This window comes from Coregonus lavaretus (assembly GCF_964263955.1).
Source record: "Coregonus lavaretus genome assembly, chromosome: 37".
NCBI classification, from domain to species: Eukaryota; Metazoa; Chordata; class Actinopteri; order Salmoniformes; family Salmonidae; genus Coregonus; species Coregonus lavaretus.
The window spans coordinates 31,235,433-31,260,727 of record NC_140024.1 but is presented as its reverse complement, the minus strand read 5'-3'; the positions used below and the strand labels follow the sequence as shown (position 1 = coordinate 31,260,727).

Sequence of the window (25,295 nt, the reverse complement as noted above, 5' to 3'; positions counted from 1 at the left end):
CACTTTCCAGTAATTAAGAGACTGTTGCCCTATGGTCAACCTGGTTTGTACCTGATAGATGGGATGAGCTGTGTGTTCAGACTGTTGGCTTGGAACGTCAGTAACTTATGCAACAGTGTTTGGCCCCAGCTGTCCCTGTGGCCAGAGTTCTGCTGATCTATATAAGGCTGTATTGCTGCTTTCATCCAGCTGTTCAGGGATTATATTGTACACAGAGGAGCTTTTTCCTCTGCACACAGCAGCTTCTGAATGGCTACAGTTGTGCATTCTTGTTTCACGGTTTCCCCTTGTTTTTGGATGCCAAACCCGGACCTAAACCCAAAGCACCATCCAAGATTGCCTATTTACGAAATGGTTCAATCAAATAAATTCAGAGCAACTGTATCTGTTGAGATGGGCGGCGGCAACAGAGCTTGGAAGGACAAACTCAAAATGAGTTGTTTATTACTGAGTTGTGCTACGTTTGTCAGAGATGAGGTTGTATGAATAACAAGCCCTGTAGGTTATTTTGGGACACCTTCTATTTCTGAACATTCCAGTCACACCATGTAGCACAGGGATCTACAGACCCTCGAAAGTAAACCACCCCATCCTCTGTCACTCATCTGTACGTCACACAACAACACCTGAACCTTGTTTCACCAGAACACCCTGGCAACTACAGTCACACACCCTGGCAACTACAGTCACACACCCTGGCAACTACAGTCACAGTGCTGTCACTGACAGGTCTGGATAGCAAAAACTTGATGCACTTTTCTGTCTCGGGCGTTCGCCGTCTGACTGCAGTCTGTTTACAGTAGCTTGGGTTTCATTGAACGTGGGCGTGCACACATTCCTTCTGACATTCCTTGAAGAGGACTACAGAGTGGCACCACACTATTGTTTTAGGGGGCTTTGGAAAGTGTACTATTGTTTTAGGGGGCTTTGGAAAGTGTACTGTTGTTTTAGGGGGCTTTGGAAAGTGTACTATTGTTTTAGGGGGCTTTGGAAAGTGTACTATTGTTTTAGGGGGCTTTGGAAAGTGTACTATTGTTTTAGGGGACTTTTGGAAAGTGTACTATTGTTTTAGGGGGCTTTGGAAAGTGTACTATTGTTTTAGGGGGCTTTGGAAAGTGTACTATTGTTTAAGGGGACTTTTGGAAAGTGTACTATTGTTTTAGGGGGCTTTGGAAAGTGTACTATTGTTTAAGGGGACTTTTGGAAAGTGTACTATTGTTTTAGGGGGCTTTGGAAAGTGTACTATTGTTTTAGGGGGCTTTGGAAAGTGTACTATTGTTTAAGGGGACTTTTGGAAAGTGTACTATTGTTTTAGGGGGCTTTGGAAAGTGTACTATTGTTTAAGGGGACTTTTGGAAAGTGTACTATTGTTTTAGGGGGCTTTGGAAAGTGTACTATTGTTTAAGGGGACTTTTGGAAAGTGTACTATTGTTTTAGGGGGCGTTGGAAAGTGTACTATTGTTTAAGGGGACTTTTGGAAAGTGTACTATTGTTTAAGGGGACTTTTGGAAAGTGTACTATTGTTTTAGGGGGCGTTGGAAAGTGTACTATTGTTTAAGGGGACTTTTGGAAAGTGTACTATTGTTTTAGGGGACTTTTGGAAAGTGTACTATTGTTTAAGGGGACCTTTGGAAAGTGTACTATTGTTTAAGGGGACCTTTGGAAAGTGTACTATTGTTTTAGGGGGCTTTGGAAAGTGTACTATTGTTTAAGGGGACTTTTGGAAAGTGTACTATTGTTTTAGGGGACCTTCGGAAAGTGTACTATTGTTTTAGGGGGCTTTGGAAAGTGTACTATTGTTTTAGGGGACCTTTGGAAAGTGTACTATTGTTTAAGGGGACCTTTGGAAAGTGTACTATTGTTTTAGTGTTGTGAACTAATTGTAATAGCTGGACAAGCAGATGTTTTGGTCGACCCTGATTTGGTGTGCAGTACTTACTTGCCTCATTCTATATGAGGACATGAACACCTATTACAAGTCAAGTGTTTGAGGGAGCAATATTCATATAGATTCATCCAGCCGTACTGTTAAAGCTGTGTCTGATACCAGTCTGAAAGCCAAGTGCATGAAATGACTAAACATGACCAAGATCAAGGGGCGCTATTTTTTTTTACAGCCTTCAGTTCAGCCGGCTAGCATTCCATGAACGCCATTTGCGGTGCCTGTCTCTACTCTGGAGAGCTAATGTGTAAGCGCAGTGGGTTAATCTCTAACACGCCAGCACAACTGAGTGGTTTTTGAGGGCAGAGGTGCACCATTTCATTGTTTGCACAGAGAGATTGCGTATCTGCCCTTTACTGATTAGTAATGCTAGGGCCCAGGAGGGATGCTAGGGCCCAGGAGGGATGCTAGGGCCCAGGAGGGATGCTAGGGCCCAGGAGGGATGCTAGGGCCCAGGAGGGATGCTAGGGCCCAGGAGAGGGGAGTAAGGGAACTAGGAGAGGGGAGTAAGGGAACTAGGAGAGGGGAGTAAGGGAACTAGGAGAGAGAGAGTAAGGGAACTAGGGGAGAGGGAGTAAGGGAACTAGGGAGAGGGAGTAAGGGAACTAGGAGAGAGGGAGTAAGGGAACTAGGGCCTACTGTCTAGTGCAGTCCACTCTATAGCTGACTAGTACCAATATTAATGTCTTCTTTTCCTCGTCTGCTCATGATCTCTGACCGTGGAACTGGCCCCAACCTTGGAGATGGAACACACCTCACCCAGACAGTATTTACCTTGGACCACTCTAGAAGGGACATTGGCTTCAAGAGGTATAGGGAAGTAGCAGTGTGAACTTGGCGTTAGGGCTATTGATCCAAGGTGCATTTCTACGAGCTAGTTGTGCAGAACAGAATCCTGCTCCCCTCTAATATTCTGAACAGAACTTTTAAGAATGTTGTTAAGGTTGAATTAAGACCCTGGGAGAGTCTCCATTGCATACTCCTCTCTCTTCGCCTCCTTCTCAAAACCCATTGGAGGAGAAGGTCAGAGGGGGGAGGGACCTCTGGCGTTCTCATCCAATCGGTTTTGAGAAGGAGGCAAGGAGAGAAGACGTGAGGAGTATGCCATGGAGATCTTCCCTGTATTTTCATTCCTCTCTCACTCCCTTTGATGGACATTACCTTGACTTGACTCTCCCTCCCTTTGATGGACATTACCTTGACTTGACTCTCCCTCCCTTCGATGGTACATTACCTTGACTTGACTCTCCCTCCCTTCGATGGTACATTACCTTGACTTGACTCTCCCTCCCTTCAATGGTACATTACCTTGACTTGACTCTCCCTCCCTTCGATGGTACATTACCTTGACTTGACTCTCCCTCCCTTCGATGGTACATTACCTTGACTTGACTCTCCCTCCCTTCGATGGTACATTACCTTGACTTGACTCTCCCTCCCTTTGATGGTACATTACCTTGACTTGACTCTCACTCCCTTTGATGGTACATTACATTGACTTGACTCTCCCTCCCTTCGATGGTACATTACCTTGACTTGACTCTCCCTCCCTTTGATGGTACATTACCTTGACTTGACTCTCACTCCCTTTGATGGTACATTACATTGACTTGACTCTCCCTCCCTTCGATGGTACATTACCTTGACTTGACTCTCCCTCCCTTTGATGGTACATTACCTTGACTTGACTCTCCCTCCCTTTGATGGTACATTACCTTGACTTGACTCTCCCTCCCTTTGATGGTACATTATCTTTACTTGACTCTCACTCCCACTCAAACATGGGGAGGAGGGCTGGGTCGGCTACCATTTCACTCCTGAGAGAACAATGTGCTACTGGTCTTCACGCTAATGTCAGAGCCCCCTGACTAGCTAGCTAGAGCTAGCTAACACACAGCTAATCTTTGGTCCAGCTGTCAAGCCATTCAGTTGGATCTACAGCAGAGACTATAGAGTAGTGTTACCTGTCAAACCACTAGTTTACCTCAGTCAACTCTAGACCAAAATATACTAACATAGAAATCCATAAGGAGAATATAGCTACATACCTGCTAGCATTGTTCTGACAGAGGTGATTTATGATGCATATTATTCTCTTGGCTTTTGCCTTGAGGTACTAGGCTTTCATCCAGGTTAGCTGTAGAATGAGACACTCCCTTCAAGCACATAGCTCATGCTCTAAATCAATCAAAACATTTTCAAACAAATGTTATTTATAAAGCCCTTTTTACGTCAGCAGATGTCACAAAGTGCTATACAGAAACCCAGCCTAAAACCCCAAACAGTAAGCAATGCAGATGTAGAAGCACGGTGGCTAGGAACAACTCCCTAGAAAGGCAGAAACTTAGGAAGAAACCTAGAGAGGAACCAGTCTCTGAGGGGTGGCCAGTCCCCTTCTGGCTGTGCCAGTACATGGCCATTAAGGCCAGATTTTTCTCCAAGATGTTCAAACATTCATAGATGACCAGCAGGGTCAAATAATAATCACAGTGGTTGTAGAGGTTGCAACAGGTCAGTACATCAGGAGTAAACGTCACTTGGCTTTTCATAGCTGTGCATTTAGAGGTTGAAATACCAGGTGCGGTAGAGCGAGAGAGTTGAAAACAGCAGGTTTTGGGACAAGGCAGCACGTCCGGTGAACAGGTCAGGGTTCCATAGAGTGGAAACTGGAGCAGCAGCCTACAGCATACAGTAACATTATGGAGGCTGTTTAAGCTAATGGCTCTTTAGCTCACTGCAGTTGCTAATGGCCATAAATGGTTGAGATGCTAAAATGCTATTCCAACATGGATGTAATTGAATGCATAAGCGATCCAATACTTTATAATTGAGCTCTGTTAAAGTGGTAGCACTGCTTATTAAATGCAGTGGATAAGGTCGGATGAGTGTTCGGAGTAGGATATGGTTGACACTTCCTTCAGGGGATATCTATATTACTGTTGCAAAACCAAAGCTGAGCAGACAGTCATTTTCAAATGGCTGTCAGTTGAGAAGCTCACCCCTTGGCCACGGGCACAGACAGGAAGTTAACGCTTGATGGAAGATATCACTTACAAGAGGCTTTACTCTGTTTGGAGCTCTGCCAACACCAGCAGTTAGCTGTTAGCTCCTGACATGCCCTGTCTCTCAAGTGCTTGGATTGATTGAGACGAATAGTGAGACTGAAGCTGTCACCAGCAAGTAGTCACATGTCTCTGGCAACTACTGAGTGGTAAGGTCAAGTTTCTAGGTCGCGTACTGCTGGGGTTTTGAGTCAACTAGTGTGTAGGGATCACTGAAGGATTACAATGAATGTGGGATGTAGATCCTACTACTAATGTACTACTAACCCTACTCCCCACAACTACTACTGATAGATGGTTCCATCTTTCCCCTCCTGTTCTCCCCACAACTACTACTGATAGATGATTCCATCTTTCCCCTCCTGTTCTCCCCACAACTACTACTGATAGATGGTTCCATCTTTCCCCTCCTGTTCTCCCCACAACTACTACTGATAGATGGTTCCATCTTTCCCCTCCTGTTCTCCCCTAGCCACTACTACTAATGGTAGATGGTTCCATCTTTCCCCTCCTGTTCTCCCCACAACTACTACTGGTAGATGGTTCCATCTTTCCCCTCCTGTTCTCCCCACTACTACTACTGATAGATGGTTCCATCTTTCCCCTCCTGTTCTCCCCACAACTACTACTGATAGATGGTTCCATCTTTCCCCTCCTGTTCTCCCCTAGCCACTACTACTAATGGTAGATGGTTCCATCTTTCCCCTCCTGTTCTCCCCACTACTACTAATGGTAGATGGTTCCATCTTTCCCCTCCTGTTCTCCCCACTACTACTAATAGTAGATGGTTCCATCTTTCCCCTCCTGTTCTCCCCTAGCCACTACTACTAATGGTAGATGGTTCCATCTTTCCCCTCCTGTTCTCCCCACTACTACTACTGGTAGATGGTTCCATCTTTCCCCTCCTGTTCTCCCCACTACTACTACTGATAGATGGTTCCATCTTTCCCCTCCTGTTCTCCTCTAGCCACTACTACTAATGGTAGATGGTTCCATCTTTCCCCTCCTGTTCTCCCCACTACTACTAATGGTAGATGGTTCCATCTTTCCCCTCCTGTTCTCCCCTAGCCACTACTACTAATGGTAGATGGTTCCATCTTTCCCCTCCTGTTCTCCCCACTACTACTACTGGTAGATGGTTCCATCTTTCCCCTCCTGTTCTCCCCTCTACTACTAATGGTATATGGTTCCATCTTTCCCTTCCTATTCTCTAGCCATTGCTATTTTCTTTTAGACTACTTAAATTAAGATGTATGTTGAGTGTGTGTGTGTGTGAGATATGACAACTATACCACTTATTGTAGGTCTGGCACCTAGCCGCTGTCCATAATGTCCTACCATTGTTTACATGCCTTCCCTAGATACAGCAGAACCCTGTGTTGACCAGATGTAGAGCACTGGCAAATTCAACTACGTTGAAACCACTTCAGAAAAAACAAGTTGTTCCACTACCTAAAAACAACCCAATTGAAATCAATTGTTGAGTTTCAGAGTCGCTCGTGCCTCTGCCTGTGTTCTGTTTGGTCCATTCTGCTCATCAGTAATGATAGGCCAGCTCAGGAAACCAGTGTATCGTCTTGGAGATAACTGACATGTTTGTCAAACGCGCAACATAATAGTTTGCCTCACACACACTATAGTCAACGTGACATGTGCAAACAGAGTGCAAACAGTCTTGACAGATTGATAGGTCAGCTCATGCTCCCCGCCCTGTGCACTGGCAGAAAAAGGATGGGGCAGATTGCAGAGATAAGGGCCAGATAGGATAGCCCTTTGACTTGTTCAGCTCTAGCCTGTAGACAGACCCTCCTGGCTGCAAAACTACCACTCATGGGTCCAATCCAGATGGCAGTCTGTTAAAGACCCCCCCCCCCCCCCCCTACGTTCAAGATAGGTTAGACCCATGGCTGTGGGAATGTTCGTTTAGAGATGGTTTACTGAATAGGTTTAATACCATGTTTATTATTAGTTAGCCAGGTTTAGTATTAGTTAGCCAGGTTTAGTATTAGTCAAATGTGGTTATAAGCTAAGATGCAACAACAATGATACATTGTGATAATTTAACAATAATTTGTTTTACAATATTTTCACCAATGTAATACTTTCTCTACCTGTCCAAGACAATTGGCCTGCAGTCAAGATTTGTTTTTATCCCGCAATTAAAAAGCTTCTTCATAACAAATGACAGCTGTGGGAACATGGCATCAATTTAAGATGAACAAGAAAGCTAATATGTCATTTCAGTGAAGGGTAGGGAATATAGATTCATTAAGGATGATGCATATCAAGACGATTTTGTTGTAGCACTTAAAAAAGAAAAAAAAAAAGAATCTCTCACAGCAAAAAGACTGGTTCTCGGCTACCTGTAGATGTGAGTGAAGTGACGTGGAGACAGCTGGCTTCCCTCGGAGCGAGTCAGGAGCAGGCAGAGTGTGGGGTGACTTACGCTGCTCTTTCTGCGGTTGCATCATCATTATCTGCCTTTGAAGAATGAGGAGCTGTCACAGGGGGTTAATGTGGGAGCAGCTGGGGGTTGCACTGGAGCCCGCTTCAAGGCTCCTGGCACTGCTGTTGGTGTGTGTGTGCACAGCTTCCTCTAATTTGCACACACACACACACATACGTACACACACAGATCAACTCCTTCCGCATGGCTTGGTGACGTAACAAAACCATGAATTAGATCTGAATAAGTTTTATAGACCGCTTGCCTTTTAGCTCCTCTCTGTCAGTGATGAGCCTGCAGTGTGAGCTAGTGGTTGGAGAATAGGACGGTCACCAGGAGATAAATGGTTTGAAATCCACGTCGGACACAGTTAGTAAGTAGACCCACACTCACCGCTGAGGAAGCGTGAGGCATGCATCTGGCTTTGCCTGAAATGAAGCCTACTTTGCAGACTGCTCCCCCTAAAAAACAGATTGAAGAAAATAATATCTGCAGAAGAGCTCAGGCTTGTTACTGTATGTGGATGGAGCTGCTGAAAGGAGTCTTTGGCCCAATGCTACATGTTACTATAGTACTCCCCTATGGCATGTACGGCCAACAGAAACACTCCCTGAGTGAGTCAGCCCAGGTCAGCAGCTTCTCCTCTCTGCTCTATCCCTCATCACAACCCTGCTAACACACACACACACACACACACACACACACACACACACACACACACACACACACAAACACACACACACAGGACATGTAATACCAACCCCCCTAGCCCTGTAATGCTCAGCAGGATTAGAGCTGTACTGTGTGTCTGCCTCCACACAGGGCGGGGTCAGCAGCAGACATGGGGGAGGGGCTTTACTGTCCACTGGAAGTGGTTGTTTTTCATTCCCCTTGGCAACAGAAAGACCAGACAGATTGGGATCCATTGAGCCCCCGGCTTTCTGGTGTAGAATCTGGTGTGTCCATTTTGTTTGTGTGAAACCAAATCACCCTGTGTCATAGGGTGTGTGTGTGTTGAGAGGGCCGGGGTGAGGTTAGGGTGTGTGTTGAGGGCCTGGGGTGAGGTTAGGAGGTTAGGGTGTGTATTGAGGGCCTGGGGTGAAGTTAGGAGTTTAGGTTGTGTGTGTGTGTTGAGAGGGCCGGGGTGAAGAATGTGTGTGGTGTGTGTGTGTGTGTTGAGCGGGCCGGGGTGAGGTATGTGTGTGGTGTGTGTGTGTGTTGAGCGGGCCGGGGTGAAGTATGTGTGTGGTGTGTGTGTGTGTGTTGAGCGGGCCGGGGTGAAGTATGTGTGTGGTGTGTGTGTGTGTGTGTGTGTTGAGCGGGCCGGGGTGAGGTTAGGGTGAAGTAGTGGGCAGGGAGTGTTGAGTTTACACAAGGTATTGTAACTGTAGTCCTACAGTATCGACTGGTTGACTAAACAGTCAGGAGATACAGGCTCAGTTCCAGTTTCTCCTAACATCGTTTAGACAACAGAAAAGGCTAAAGGTGTGATTATACCCCTACTCGCTTGTGTTATTCTCTCACCCCATTAGGTTGCTGCTGTGACTGTTTCTGTGTCAGACTTTCTAGTAGTACATTTGTCTGCCTCTTTAAGATCATATAAATGCAGAGATGATCCGCTTCAGGAAATAAACGATCTAAATGGATTAAATCCCTGTGGTTGTAATTAGGGCTGTCTCCGACCCCAAAAAACGAAAGTCGTCGGTTCTTTCGACCAATCGATTGGTAAAAATGTTAAAACGTGTATTTTTCCATATATAGACACACCCTATGTGTTTTAATAAAATCAACTATACAGTGTATTCGGAAAGTATTCAGACCCCTTGACTTTTTGCATATTTTGTTACATTACAGCCTTATTCTAAAATGTATTAAATAAAAAATGTTCCTCATCAATCTACACACAATACCTCATAATGACAAAGTGAAAACAGGTTTTTAGAATTTTTTGCAAATGTATTTATATATATTTTTTAAAGATACCTTATTTACATAAGTATTCAGACCCTTTGCTATGAGACTCGAAATTGAGCTCAGGTGCATCCTTGATGTTTTTACAACTTGATTGGAGTCCACCTGTGGTAAATTCAATTGATTGGACATGATTTGGAAAGGCACACGCCTGTCTATATAAGGTCCCACAGTTGACAGTGCATGTCAGAGCAAAAACCAAGCCATGAGGTCGAAGGAATTGTCCGTAGAGCTCCGAGGCAGGATTGTATTGAGGCACAGATCTGGGGAAGGGTACCAAAAAAATTATGCAGCATTGAAGGTCCCCAAGCACACAGTAGCCTCCATCATTCTTAAATGGAAGATGTTTGGAACCACCAAGACTCTTCCTAGAGCTGGCCGCCCGGCCAAACTGAGCAATCGGGGGAGAAGGGCCTTGGTCAGGGAGGTGACCAAGAACCCGATGGTCACTCTGACAGAGCTCCAGAGTTCCTCTGTGGAGATGGGAGAACCTTCCAGAAGGACAACCATCTCTGCAGCACTACACCAATCAGGCCTTTATGGTAGAGTGGCCAGACGGAAGCCACTCCTCAGTAAAAGGCACATGACAGCCCGCTTGGAGTTTGCCAAAAGGCACCAAAGGACTCTCAGACCATCAGAAACAAGAATCTCTGGTCTGATGAAATCAAGATTGAACTCTTTGGCCTGAATGCCAAGCATCACGTCTGGAGGAAACCTGGCACTATCCCTACGGTGAAGCATGGTGGTGGCAGCATCATGCTGTGGGGATGTTTTTCAGTGGCAGGGACTGGGAGACTAGTCAGGATCGAGGGGAAGATGAACGTAGCAAAGTACAGAGATCCTTGATGAAAACATGCTCCTGAGCACTTAGGACCTCAGACTGGGGCAAAGGTTCACCTCCCAACAGGACAACGACCCTAAGTACACAGCCAAGACAACGCAGGAGTGGCTTCTGGACAAGTCTCTGAATGTCCTTGAGCCCGTACTTGAACCCGATCGAACATATCTGGCGAGACCTGAAAATTGCTGTACAGCGACGCTACCCATCCTACCTGACAGAGCTTGAGAGGATCTGCAGAGAAGAATGGGAGAAACTCCCCAAATACAGGTGTGCCAAGATTGTAGCGTCATACCCAAGAAGACTTGAGGCTGTAATCGCTGCCAAAGGTGCTTCAACAAAGTACTAAGTAAAGGGTCTGAATACTTATGTAAATGTGATATTTCCGTTTATTTTATTTGATAAAATAGCAAAAATGTCTAAAAAACAGTTTTTGCGTTGTCATTATGGGGAATTGTATGTGGATGTGGATTTTAGAATTTCAGAATAAAGATGTAACGTAACAAAATGTGGAAAAAGTCAAGGGGTCTGAATGCTTTCCGAATGCACTGTATTTGTATTGAGCTTGTCTTTAAGCGCATTGTTTGATAAAATAAGACACAAATGACTCAAGAGGGAGACAGAGATCAAGATAACCAGAAGGGGAAAAAGCCTTAACCTGACCCCGAACATCCTCCTCCCACTCCTACTGACTTTCGCAGATTCTGCCATTACTCTCCTGAAGTTGCCGCTAATAGGCTACATGAGGAGTCGGCAACCTTTCTCACGTGGAATGCCAATGTCTTACCATTTCTACCGATCTGCGTGCCAGTTCTGGTTTTCATATGCACATTTTCGTGGAACCGTTTCATTACATTTGTAACAACGTCTTCGTATCTCAAAATCATTGTTATGTGGTTAATCAAAATTCTATCCAAATCTAAATGAAAATAATACAAACCTAAAAAGCATATAAAGCCAACAATTATTGCAAACATTGCAGCCTGCAGGTAGAAAATATCCTGATTTTAATCAAATATAAATAATAATGCTATAATTCACATTGGCTACGCATGGCCTGTCTGCAACGAACTTTAAACATTGTATCAACTATTGACTTGGGTCCGGACTAAAGCTCTTGCTAGCAAACTTGCAACATTGTGTAAAATATTCGGGGCCCTCAGTTTCCCGCAGGACAGACACAGCTGTAGGCTATTTGCACAAGGGATAAGAAGTAATCATGTAGGCCTATTTTATGAAGTTTCCACTGGATCAGAGCATGACATTTTTCGCTTTCATACTGAGTGGTTATCGAAACGCTGTGAGCTGGAATACATTGAGGAACTATTGTCTTTCTCAGTGGATGTAAAAACAGACTTTGTTTGCTTGCTGTTTTGAGGTGAAGAAAACATTAATTTGAGAAGCTCCACAGCTCATTAGTGGTGGTGCATTAAGCCAATCAGAAATACTATCAGATCCCCAAATGGGCACATTTATATGCCTACATTTACGCGCAGGCCAGGTAGCCTATAGGCCTACTTCTATGAGTAATCAGGTGCGCGTCCTTACTCAACATTGACAGGAGTGCTCAAAAACAAAAGACAATGACTAAATTGAACAAAACTCATAAATGGAATGAGATAAACCAAAACGTGTTTCTCACAAGTGTGGCAGGTTGTGCGCTCGGCAAGCAACGTGTCCACTCCGACAACGAGAACGGTAATATACTGTAAAATAATAAATATATTGAATGCATTAACAGAAATTACCGTAACCAAACAAACATTGTAGATTAGAAAATATAGGAATTAACGGTAAATGTACTATTGGTGATATACGTAATGGGGAATTGATAGACTAACACTCAAACAATTTACACAATGAAGTTATGAAACAATGAATGTGCACAAATTGGCGGGAGAGAGCGCATTCTGGAGAGAGACGTGCATTGTGCATCTTAGCCACACTCCCCTTCTTCTTGGACGGTGCCATCCCAGCGGCCACTGCAATGGATTAGTCTCGGCCTCCGCAATGGACTAGTTCACTGAGATGGGCACGAATAAGACAGGTGTCTCGTGTGCCATTAAAAAATATAGATATTTGCTACTGCTCGACAAAAACAAATCTTTGTCAACCAACAGCCTATCGACCAAACAATCGACCAGTCGACTAATTGGGGTCAGCCATAGTTGTAATATAAATATAATGACGAAATTAGATGCTAAGCTACTCAATTATAGTGCAAACAGGCCCACTTACTGTGATGGTGTTAGTCATTCAAATAGGCTGCATCCGAGAACACTGGGTTATGTGGAAACGTCATATGCTTCTGTACTGTGCATGTTTTAAACAGTGAACGTCCTGATTGGCTCTCTTGAAAGGAAGACGTGTACATACCAGGAAGTGTTTTAAACAGGAGGCTGTGTGTTGGTCCTCCCATTTGAATAAGTGTTCAGTAACTTTGGGTATACTGTGAATGGTTTCTACGGTTTCAATCCTTTTCCATCACCTTGGATGGATGGTTAGGGGCAGCCCTCTTGCCACACTAACTACAGTTAATGTTATGATATATACGGTTGTTAACTATAATCCTCGTTAACTGGGATTGTTGATAAAAGTCCTGTGAGGTGTAGAATAGATGCAGTACAGTATATGGTAGTATGTAATGTATCAACCTGTTAAGAACACATGTATCGAGTGGAGATCACGTGACCCTTGAACGAGATGGCCGCATGAACTAGGAGCTCCGCACAAGTAGTTTCCAATTCCTAATCTTACCTCCACTTCAAGTTTAAACTCATTTAGCTTTAGTCAAAAAGTCATGGCGGCTTCAAAAGGCAACACTACAGGGGACATTTTTACCCGGACTCGAGTACTAGCGACGGAAAAAGCCTCCAAGAAGCAGCTAGCTTCAGAAAAAGCTAGCGCCATTAGCCAGGAGAAAGAGGACCCGTCCCCCCCCGAGGCCCAACGAATGCCAACCTCGCACTCTGTCGAAGACATCTTTTCTGAGCTGAGATCCCAACGTACAGAACTCAACACTAAACTAGATGCCATTAACGCTCAGCTCAGTGCGATAGGGGGCAAGGTGACAATCCTGGAAAATGCCTTGCCTGACATAAACAACAAGATAACCATAAACGCGGGGCGCCTGGACGAGGCAGAGGGGCGAATCCTATCCACGGAAAACTTATTGACAGACGCCATGGAAACAATAGCATATGCTAAAAAAAAAATAGAGCAGCTGGAAGAGAAAACAGAGGACCTGGAAAACAGGGGGCGAAGGAATAATTGTGTTCTATTAAATCTGGGCGAAAAAGAAGAGGGAAACATGCCACTGATCCGCTACCTGCAAGACAAACTTCCCAAGTGGCTCCACCTGTCCACCGACAGGCCCATAGAACTCGAGAGAGCTCACCGAGCACTGAGGCCCCCACCAGCAGCCAGACAACCACCGCGCCCAATCACCATACGTTTCCTGAGATTCACCGACAAGGAACGAGTCCTACAGGCGGCGAAAACCAACACCATTACAGTGGGAAACGCCAAACTCACCTTACTCCAGGACCTGTCAGCTGGAATACGCCGAAAGCGCCGAGAGTTTGACGAGGTGAAGAAATGCTCCATTGACCGAGGCATCTTTAGGGGATTCAAATACCCAAACGAGCTCAGGATTCTTCACCAAGGAGCCCTGCGACACTTCAAAACTCCCGAAGAGGCAAAACGTTTTTTGAAAGACAACCCCGGTCAATGAGAAATGGACCATTGACTAAATGCGATTAAGGCGATTACTGTTATTACTAAAGGAGGTAAGACAACATATAGCCGATATCCAAAGACCCACCGCCCTGCTAAATTTCATTATAGCCGACCAATCTGTATTTATGTTCCTTTAGCTGAGAGGGATAGGCCCCATATTATAACTTAGGCCTACTGTATGTAGGCTGGGCTATTGATTTTATTTTCTCCCTTTCTTAATGTGGTCTGGACGGGGGCTATGTTGTCAGTTACTCAATGCGGGCGGAGAGGATGAGGCATTTCTTTGGTGGGGAGGGGGAGACGTTGTGCGTTGCTAACTGTTCCCGGTCTTTTTTTTTGTTGGAACACAGAATTGTGACTGAGCGGGGAGGTAATAGATCCAACGGGATATGTCGAGTTGTTTGGGAACTCGGCTGGGGTGTTCAGAGATTGTTATTTTATGTAAACCATTTATTTTCCTTTTATGTGAACGCAGCTGTAACTACGATCCACCTTTACCCAGAGATGACTTGCACTAAAGTTCGATTACTGTTCGATGACGATGACTAGTACCTTAAATCTATTGACATGGAACTGCCACGGTCTAGGCCATGCAATAAAACGGAAAAAGATACTATGTGCTCTAAAAAAGGAAAAAGCAGACATCGCGCTATTGCAAGAGACACACCTCTGTGATGCTGAACATGCCAAACTCCGCAGAGCTTGGGTGGGACAGGTGTATTTCTCATCTTTCAAATCCAACAGTAGAGGTACAGCAATACTTATCCATAAGAATGTTCCATTCATAATTGACAAAAACATATCTGATCCGGAGGGGAGATTTATCTTGATAACTGGGTCACTGTATGGGCAACCAATTACTATCTTAAACATATACGCCCCTAACACAGATACTCCTGCTTTTATGTCGAAAATGATAACTCTGTTCAATGAGCATTGTGTTTCCTTTGGAGTGTTGGCCGGAGATTTTAATTGTACCCTGAACCCAACCCTAGACAAATCATCTCAAATCACCACCACAAATCCTAGATCTGCAAAGATGTTGAACTCTCTTACTAAAGAGATGGGACTGATAGATATCTGGAGAGAGACTAATAGCTCAGCTATGGACTATACATACTACTCTAATGTCCATAACACCTACTCCCGTATAGATTACATTTTTATCCCAAAGAGTTTCATAAATTCAGCCACGTGTACAATCGGACCCATAGCGCTTTCGGATCACGCCTTTGTCCACCTCCGCTTTGACCTCTGCAAAAACATCCCGAGATCAAAGAGCTGGAAATTCAACACCTCCATGCTATCAAACGAAGCATTCCATACATTGGTAACTACATGGATAGACAACTACACACAAGACAACAAAGATTCTCCTGTTTCTCCGGCCACAATGTGGGACGCTGCTAAAGCCACACTAAGAGGTCATCTAATTGCATATGCTTCCTCTAAGAAAAAAGCAATGGAAGCACACAGGCTAGATCTGGAGAGGGAGCTGGAACGCTGTGAAAAAGTACATAAACAATCCCCAGACAGCACCTCCTGGAGTCAACTTAAAGCAGCCAAAGCCAAACTGAATTTGGACTATACTCGGGAGATTAAAAAAAAAGTTTTCTTTACTAAACAGAAATACCATGAGTATAGCAATAGGCCTAGTAGATTGCTTGCTTATCAATTAAAAAAAGAGCAGTCAGAGCGTACAATTATGGCTATCCGAACAGCAGAGGATGAGGTCACATATGATCCAAAAAAGATCAATTTAACTTTTCATGATTTTTACTGCAAACTATATACCTCTGAGAGAAAACACACGGAGGCAGAACTCCACTCCTTCCTAGAGGGAATCTCGCTACCTAAACTATCAGAGACCGACCAAGAAGATCTCAACTCCCCCTTCACTCCTGAGGAGATCCTGGAGGCAATTACCTCCATGCCACCTAACAAGTCCCCAGGCCCAGATGGATTCCCCAGAGAGTTCTACAAAGCTTTTTGGCCCCAGCTTAGCCCTATTTTCATGCCAATGCTGGAGGATTTTTGCAAAAACGGAGTTCTCCCAGACTCAATGCACACAGCTCGCATTACAGTGTTGCTCAAAAAAGACAAGGATCCCCTATCCTGCTCCTCCTTCCGGCCCATAAGCTTGTTGGATTTCGACTACAAAATAATCACCAAATTGCTCGCCAAAAGACTAAACACTCTTCTTCCCAAAATAATAAAAGCGGACCAGACGGGATTTATTAGAGACAGATACTCTTCTGATAACATTCGCCGTCTTTTTGATATTATTGATCAAGTAAACGCACAGAAGACCCCTGTCCTGCTGGCTTCACTGGATGCTGAGAAGGCGTTCGACAGGATGGAGTGGAGCTTTCTGTTCTCAGTCTTAGAGAAGTTCAACATGGGCCCAAACTTTATTAAATGGATCAAATCACTATACTCTCATCCAAATGCCATGGTGACTACTAACGGACTGAACTCTGACAGATTCCCTTTGGGACGGGGCACAAGACAAGGGTGCTCGCTGTCCCCCCTGCTCTACTTGTTGGGGGCGGAGCCTCTGGCAGAGTTGATAAGGAGCAATCCAAGTATTATGGGTGTTCCTGCAGGCGGCCTGCAGCACAAGATTTCGCTTTACGCGGATGATGTCTTGCGCTACATATCCAACCCTGAGAAATCCCTTCCTCCCATCTTAGATACAATTGCTCAGTATGGCACGTTTTCAGGTTATAAGATTAATTTTAACAAATCCACTGTCTGCCCTCTCAATATTATACTCACCAGTTCTATGAAGACACTATGCCCATTCCAATGGAAGACACAGGGGTTTCAATACCTTGGGATATTCATAACACCAGATCTGAATAGGCTTTTCAAAGAGAATTATCTTCCACTCCTGGATCAAATCAAGAACAACCTCCAAACCTGGATCTCCCTCCCAATTAGCTTAGTAGGAAGAATTAATGTAATCCGTATGAACATCCTCCCTAGACTGAACTATTTATTTCAGATGCTCCCATGCTATCTCCCAGCTTCCTTTTTCAAAACAATTAACCAAAGCATCACCAAATTTATATGGGGCAATAAAAAACCTAGGATCAAGCTTTCCACTCTATCGAAACCTGAATCTAAGGGTGGTCTTGCCCTTCCCTCCCTTCAATTGTACTACTGGTCTGCCCAAATCCGCAACATGCTAACATGGATCACAAACAGACAAGAGTCAACGTGGAGCCAGATAGAAGCCCAATCTTGTGGTTCATTGCCACTAAGCTCAACTATATTCATTGATAACTTTAGTGAAGTGGGCAACATAGCCAAAACATTTGTGATTTACAGTACCCTACGAGCGTGGAGGGACTGTAAGAAATACTTGGGCATCTCCTCCCAAATATGTTCTCACTCGCCTATAGTAGGCAACCCAGACTTGCCAAAAGCCCTGAGAGATGCCAACTTTAATCTTTGGCATACTCTAGGAATCAGGACCTTTTCAGACCTATTTCATCAGAAGACCACTACACTGAAATCCTTTCAAGAGCTCTGCAATGAATTCAATGTGCCAAGATCCCATTTTTTAAAATATCTACAAATTAGACATGTCATCTCCTCATTTACTTCCAAGAGGAGGTTTAGAACTCAGTTGAATGAAGTTGAAACCCTTCTTGTCACAGCACAATCCATTAAAGGCAAAATATCCTATATCTATAGACTCCTTTCTGAGAAAGGAGGATCCTCCTTTACTCCTTTGAAAATAATATGGGAAAAGGACCTTGGTCTGACTATCAGTGACGAGTTATGGGCGGAGGTTTGCGACAGGGTATACTGCTCCTCTACTAATGTAAAAATGAAAGAATCTAATTACAAATTTTTGTACAAATTTTATTACACTCCCCTGAGACTCCATAAAATGAAAACAGACATTTATCCTAATTGTAATAGATGTACCTCTGAAAGTGGAACCTATATGCATGTATTTTGGAGCTGCAGAGAGATTGCCAGATTTTGGCAATCTATACATACTGCTGCACAGAAAATACTAGATGTACAGTTTGATATGACCCCGTGTCTCTATCTTCTTAATGCCCAGCAGGACTTTGTTCTTGATCCTGACAGAGAAAATTTGCTCATGACCATTACATACTTTGCTAAGAAATGTATTATTCTATTGTGGGCCTCTAATACTTCTCCTACATTTAAAATGTGGATTGACCAGATTGTTGACTTTCTCCCCCTTGAAAAGCTCACTTATGACCTCCACAAGAGACAGCCCAAGTTTGATAGACTCTGGTCTCCACTACTCAACTATATTTCAAATTGGACAGAGTGAATGGGGGAATCAGGGAGATGGGCAGATGCGTGTTGTGTAAGGTGCTGTAAAACCTAAAAACTAATTATTGGCTCGTCATCTCAGCTAAGGCTGGAAATAGCTAATAAGAACCTTGATAGTGCTGCTGCAAGTTCTATAATTTAAATTTTGTTATAATTATTATTTGTGTGTGTATGTATGTATGTATGTATGTATGTATGTATGTATGTATGTATGTATGTATGTATGTATGTATATATATGTATGTATATATATATACATATATAAAACAATTTTTTTATTATTATTTTTGTTTTAATTTTTTTTTAATTCACATCTGTGAATGTGGAATGTGTTTGGTTGGTTGATTGAAAACTTAATAAAACTTTAAATTGAAAAAAAAAAAAAAAAAAAAAAAAGAACACATGTATCTCTTTCTCTGCTGGTATGCTGTTTTAAATAGACTAGCCTCATTACAACGGCTGTGGTGAGCTGACCTCCTCTCTAGCGGAGCTACACACACCTCCTCTGTCCTCCCAGTTACACAGGCTGCATTCCGCTCGTGTGTGTGTGTGTGCGCGCAAACAAACCATGCACACACACAAACACTATTTTTGGGGGTACAGTGATATTACTACTCATCTTCTAAAGTGTTACCAAAAGTCCTATTGCTTACATGCAGTGTACATGCCAGTGCACTAACCTGTATTCACCCCCCCCTCCAAAAAAAAGATCAAGCTGTCGTGAAATTAAGTGATTTGCGTCTTCCGACTGCTACTTCTCAGCCCTACGGGCTCAGTGTCCCTCATTGAAGATTGATTCGCTAGCTGTCTGGCTCAGCCATTCCTAGCAGGTAGAGGAATGCTAACCAACTCCCCTCTGCTTCTTCTCAACACTCCTTATCTCCCCCAGGCAGAGCCAAGCACAGTTTCTCTCATAGACACTGGCCTGGTGCAGCGCTAGCTGGCTGAGGAGGGAGGGTTCGCTACAGTACATGCTGTTCCATCCTGGTCCTACTTTGTCGTCCTGACTCAACATTCATGTGTTTGAATGTATTGCAGTCCTGTGTGTTTTTTATGTGCTAGTACTATACCTGACATCACAAATAATGTTCCCTCAGGTAAAATAACGTTTTCCCTCAGATGTTCCCTTTGAAAAAAATAAGCGTTCGTAGTGGATCGACGCTCACTGCTGCTTCTCCCATTGGCTTAAAGGGCAGCAGCCAGGTCAACATTCAGTCAGACATTTTGTCTCTACGTCGGATCCAAGTGTCGACAGGGCCAGAGTGAATACTTTTGAAGGTTGGGAGTGGTGTGTTGTGTAAGTGAGAGTCCACTCCCCTTACTAAATCAAAGGAAAGGATGCTCCAACTGGACTCTTGATGAGTAATGCAGATATGTAAACATTATTAAAGTGACTAAGATACCGTAGAATAGTATAGAATACAGTATATACATATGAGATGAGTAGTCCAAGATATGTAAACATTATTAAAGTGGCTAGTGTTCCATTTCTTAAAGTGGCCAGTGATTTCTAGTCTATGTCTCCATGGCAACATCCTGTCTGTGTTACTGGGGGTAAATTGTATTTGGGATACACAGTGCAGGGGGTGGAGTTTCTTACGAGGATACAGGCTAATAACTAATGTATTAGTCTGGAGAGAAAAAATTCATTGTTTACAGACAAATCCCTGAGTCCTTGATCTGCTCTAGTTACTCACATTTTTGTGCAATTAAGTCAAGATGACGCACCAAGAATTTGTTCAGAGGACCTTTTCTGTAGACAAAGAAGTCTCAAACAATACCATATCTCTTTATAGCATTCACTTGATCAGAAGTCTTTGCAGAAACGTATCATTGAACTGCAGAACAGTAGCCCAATCTCTGAACAGACGTAGCATTAGCTGTCCAGGCAGATGCTGGTGTACAGGGCCTGGCTCCTGTCACACTGCTGTAGGCTACCAGTTGGCTAAGCAGTGGCAGATGCTGTTGGTGTGTCCAGTCAGTGGCAGCCCAACAATGTGCTTGTGTTTGTGCGGCCTCAAAAAGCCTCTTTATTTAAGGGGAGGCATGTGAGAGTCCTCAGATTCCATGTCAGCGACACAGTGTAGCCAGCACCTGCTGTTAGCTGCCCCAGCTCACTGCCTGTACTTCCCCTGGGCCTTTGTCAGTGTGGTCAGATAGATAGATAGATGGAATAGACTTGTTAGATATATGGGAGAATAGATGTATGGAATAGACTTGTTAGATATATAGGAGAATAGATTAATGGAATAGACTTGTTATTTATAGATATACATTGCATTCGGAAAGTATTCAGACCCCTTGACTTTTTCCACATTTTGTTACGTTACAGCCTTATTCTAAAATGGATTGAATACAAAAAATTTCCTCATCAATCTACACACAATACCCCATAATGACAAGCGAAAACAGGTTTTTAGAAATGTTTGCAAATGTACTCAAAATAACAAACAGAAATACCTTATTTACATAAGTATTCAGACTCTTTGCTATGAGACTCGAAATTGAGTTTACCTGCATCCTGTTTCCATTGATCATCCTTGATGTTTACCTGTGGTAAATTCTATTAATTGGACATGATTTGGAAAGGCGCACACCTCTCTATATATGGTCCCATAGTGCATGTCAGAGCTATATATATAATATATATATATATATATAGTACCAGTCAAAAGTTTGGACACACCTACTCATTCAAGGGTTTTTCTTTATTTTTACTATTTTGCGCCATAGCCAATCAGCGCTACAGTAGGCCTATATGCAAATAAGCAATTTGCCACACGGGCCTGCCATCATTCACTTTGAACTGGACTGTCTGTTTACAGTCAGTAGCAACATTGGATCATTATAAAGCATTTGGCAAAAGCCACAAAATACACCTGAATGGATTTCTGCAAATATGTAAATACCACGGGAGTCCTCTTACATTTGGGAACTTTACAGTCATATTGATCAAACAACCATGAACAGGTAGGCTGTCTCTCTGTAGCCTATGTACATCAACAACAAGATCAACAACTAATGTTAGCAAGAGCGAGATTAGCTCAAATCTAACGAGGGAACAGTAGATAAACCCTCTCAAACTTTTTCAGCTTGTAGTTGTCTGTCAAAATTGCACTGATAAACGATGGGGAATAGTAGCCTGTTCGTACTTCTGCAGCTTTCCTGCCAATGCATACTGGTCCCAACCCAAGTTTTGACAACTGAATGGGAACTTGCCTGCCCGCCCATTCGCCCATTTGATCGACGCCAAATACATTTGATTGACAACTAAGAGATATGCTAACTCTGCATAACAGTCGTTCAAGTTAAGCATAGCTACCTAGCAAAGTGATTCATGTAGCTATTTTATTTAGTAAGCCTAACATTAGCTAGCTAGCTAGCTGCTGGGAAGATGTCATGTCATTGGACGAGTGGGTGAGTGGACACCTGCATCTCTAGCTGTAGCCACCGAAAAACGATACTGGGGGAAAAAGTTGTCCACTCGTCCAATGACATGACATCTTCCCAGCAGCTAGCTAGCTAATGTTAGGCTTACTAAATAAATAGCTACATGAATAAATGCGCTAGCCTATTAGCCACGTTATGACTGACTTGTGATCATTGCCCTTGCTAGTTTGATTGTATTGACATTCCCAGCGTTCGTTACGTTAGTTTTTGTCCAAAATATTGTGTCATTTGAAACTGAAACAGAGCATCCTGAATTGGCTGGAGGCAGCAAACAATGTACCAGGCCAGCTGTGATTAACAACCTGATAGCAATATTTGTTGGACTACCAATAAATGTATTGGCAAATTATATTAATCATGCATTGAACTGCATCCATCTATTCTGCCAACAATGCCTTACTCTATGTCATGGAATTTTGAGTCAAATAGAACCTATCTTTATAACCTCTTATAAAGTTGGTTTTGTAGCATAAACTGGGAATTTGATATATTTTACTGATATTATGAGTGTTTGTTTCATATCTGCAAAGTAGTTAACGCTGTCAGTTCCACTTTAATGTTTCATCCCAATGAATAGGCTGTGTATCTTCCCAACAGCTTTAACTAATATACACAATGTGTCCCTCTGTTATTCATAGACATGCACTCACTGTCTGTGCACGTTGTGGGAGTGGAAAATAGACCTTCTGTATTTCTGGCTTGGTTTCATTCTTTCCAGTTGAAACTACATGGTTCAATAATTTCCGTTCAAATGCACTCAGTACCCCCAAAGAGTGATAGAGGAGCTGGTTACGCTCACTGTTTTATTCCTTGTGCTTCCTTCATTGTAGAGACACACACCATAGTGTATGAAGATAACAACACCACCATGCAGAGGGACGATCATTCACGCATCACTAATACACATCATGTCTCTGTTAGCTCCCGTTCTCTTTTTCCTACCCCCCCCCCCCCCCCATACACACACCATCCATTCCTCCTTTCCTCTGTGGCCTTGACTGTGTCCGTCTGCAGCTGGCTGTGTTATCCTCCTGCTCCCTCCTCTGCAGCCCTCTGCACTCCTCTTCTGTCCTGGACATGGAAAGGAGAGGATGTCAGTTTGTTTTTACAAAAGTCATTTTTTGCACTCACTCATCTTCTGCCTCCCTCTTTCTCCTCCTCCTCGCTCCCTCCACCTTCCTTCCGTTAGAGGAGTGGGAGGGGCTTAGTAATAATGTCCTGTGTCCTATCTGGTTGTATAAACGCCAGTGTCTTTATGTTACTGTCTCTAGGTCCCGTGTGGCTCAGTTGGTAGAGCATGGCGCTTGCAACGCCAGGGTTGTGGGTTTGAATCCCACGGGTGGACCAGTACGAAAAAAGTATGAAAATGTATGCACTCACTACTGTAAGTCGTTCTGGATAAGAGCGTCTGCTAAATGACGTAAATGTAAATGTCTAGTTAGTCTATTTGGGTATCTAAAAGTCAGTGTCTTTGTTACTGTCTCTAGTTAGTCTATCTGGGTGTCTAAAAGTCAGTGTCTTTGTTACTGTCTCTAGTTAGTCTATCTGGGTGTCTAAAAGTCAGTGTCTTTGTTACTGTCTCTAGTTAGTCTATCTGGGTGTCTAAAAGTCAGTGTCTTTGTTACTGTCTCTAGTTAGTCTATCTGGGTGTCTAAAAGTCAGTGTCTTTGTTACTGTCTCTAGTTAGTCTATCTGGGTGTCTAAAAGTCAGTGTCTTTGTTACTGTCTCTAGTTAGTCTATCTGGGTGTCTAAAAGTCAGTGTCTTTGTTACTGTCTCTAGTTAGTCTATTTGGGTGTCTAAAAGTCAGTGTCTTTGTTACTGTCTCTAGTTAGTCTATTTGGGTGTCTAAAAGTCAGTGTAGATCACAATAAAGTAGACTCCCATGTGCACCACTTTCCCACCTGCCTCTCTCCTACCTGTATTAAACTAAACTGTAAAGGGGGAGCATTAGAATATGTATCCTGTCAGAGGACACGCCCAACACTCCTTAACCCTAACTCTTATATTGTCCGCACAGCTAAACCACACCCATATCCCCTTCGACTAGCTCATTGGTCAGTTGGGTCCTTTCCCGGGATTTATTTGAACAGGGACCAATCATATTCTGCCTATGGTCATAGATGTCCAGGCTCATTATAATGATGAGAGGTATAGTATTGTCAGTGAAAATGTTCTCTAGAACACATAAATGAATACCTTCCTTTAAATTAATTGTTTTATTTTCCTGATTCGAGGATCAATAGGCATGTGCGTAATGGTCATGTGAGGTGAAATGTGTATATTTTGGGATGTGAGCACTCAGTTTGTTTGACCTTACGAAGATCCGTTTCAGATCGAAACGTTGTCAATAAAGCGGTAAATTGGGAGTTTTAACAGTGTACGGGCCTTCTTGTTCTTTACTGAAATAAAAGATCCCAGAGATTTTCTGTGCCCACAAAAAGCTTATTTCTCTCAACTTTTGTGAACACATTTGTTTTTGAACATTTCTCCTTTGCCAAGATAATCCATCCACCTGACAGGTGTGGCATATTAAGAAGCTGATTAAACAGCATGATAATTACACAGGTGCACCTTGTGCTGGGACAATAAAAGGCCACTAAAATGTGCAGTTTTGTCACACAACACAATGCCACGGATGTCTCATGGTTTGAGGGAGCATGCAATGGCATGCTGACTGCAAGAATGTCCACCAGAGCTGTTCCCAGAGATTTTAATGTTCATTTCTCTACCATAAGCTGCGTCCAACGTTGTTTTAGAGAATTTGGCAGTACGTCCAACCGGCCTCACAACTGCAGACCATGTGTAACCACGCCAGCCGAGGACCTCCACATCCTGCTTCTTCACCTGTGGGATCGTCGGAGACCAGCCACCCGGACAGCTGATGAAACTGAGAGGTATTTCTGTGATAAAGCCCCATTCTGATTGGCTGGGCCTGGCTCCCCAGTGGGTGGGCCTATGCCTTCCCAGGCCCACCCATGGCTGCTCCGCTGCCCAGTCGTGAAATCCATAGACTAGTGCCTAATGATTTTTTTTCAATTGACTGATTTCCTTGAACTGTAACTCTGTAACCAAAATTGTTCCATGCTGCGTTTATATTTTTGTTCAGTATACATCAATTCACAGAGGTGACCTGAGTGGTGTGGTTCACATCTGGCGATGGGCTTCTTAGCGGCCCAGTACTCTTAGTCCAGACGGGGTTTCTCTATCTGCAAAGTGTGCATGCTGTTCCCTCCTCACACTAAAGCACAGACATCTGGAAAACAGCAGGGTATTTTCCTAGTGAACAACATGAGGGACGGCACCCCGGAGTAGGTCAGTCGTGGAAATAACGTCACGGGCCGTGGACTGTGCTCTTACTGTAGCCGTCCCATAGTGTGGTTCAGGTGTAGGCCGTGTCTGACTCTGGTTCAGGTGCAGGCCGTGTCTGACTCTGGTTCAGGTGCAGGCCGTGTCTGACTCTGGTTCAGGTGCAGGCCGTGTCTGACTCTGGTTCAGGTGCAGGCCGTGTCTGACTCTGGTTTAG

The 25,295-nt window shown here is 43.7% G+C and overlaps 1 protein-coding gene across 1 annotated transcript in view; it reads left to right on the top strand.

The window, feature by feature from the left end:
* The window catches only part of LOC311111304 (unconventional myosin-IXAa-like), a gene marked incomplete at its 5' end in the record, with an annotated part of 137,330 nt that overhangs the window by 1,174 nt on the left and 110,861 nt on the right, over positions 1-25,295 (top strand). The window lies entirely within an intron of this gene.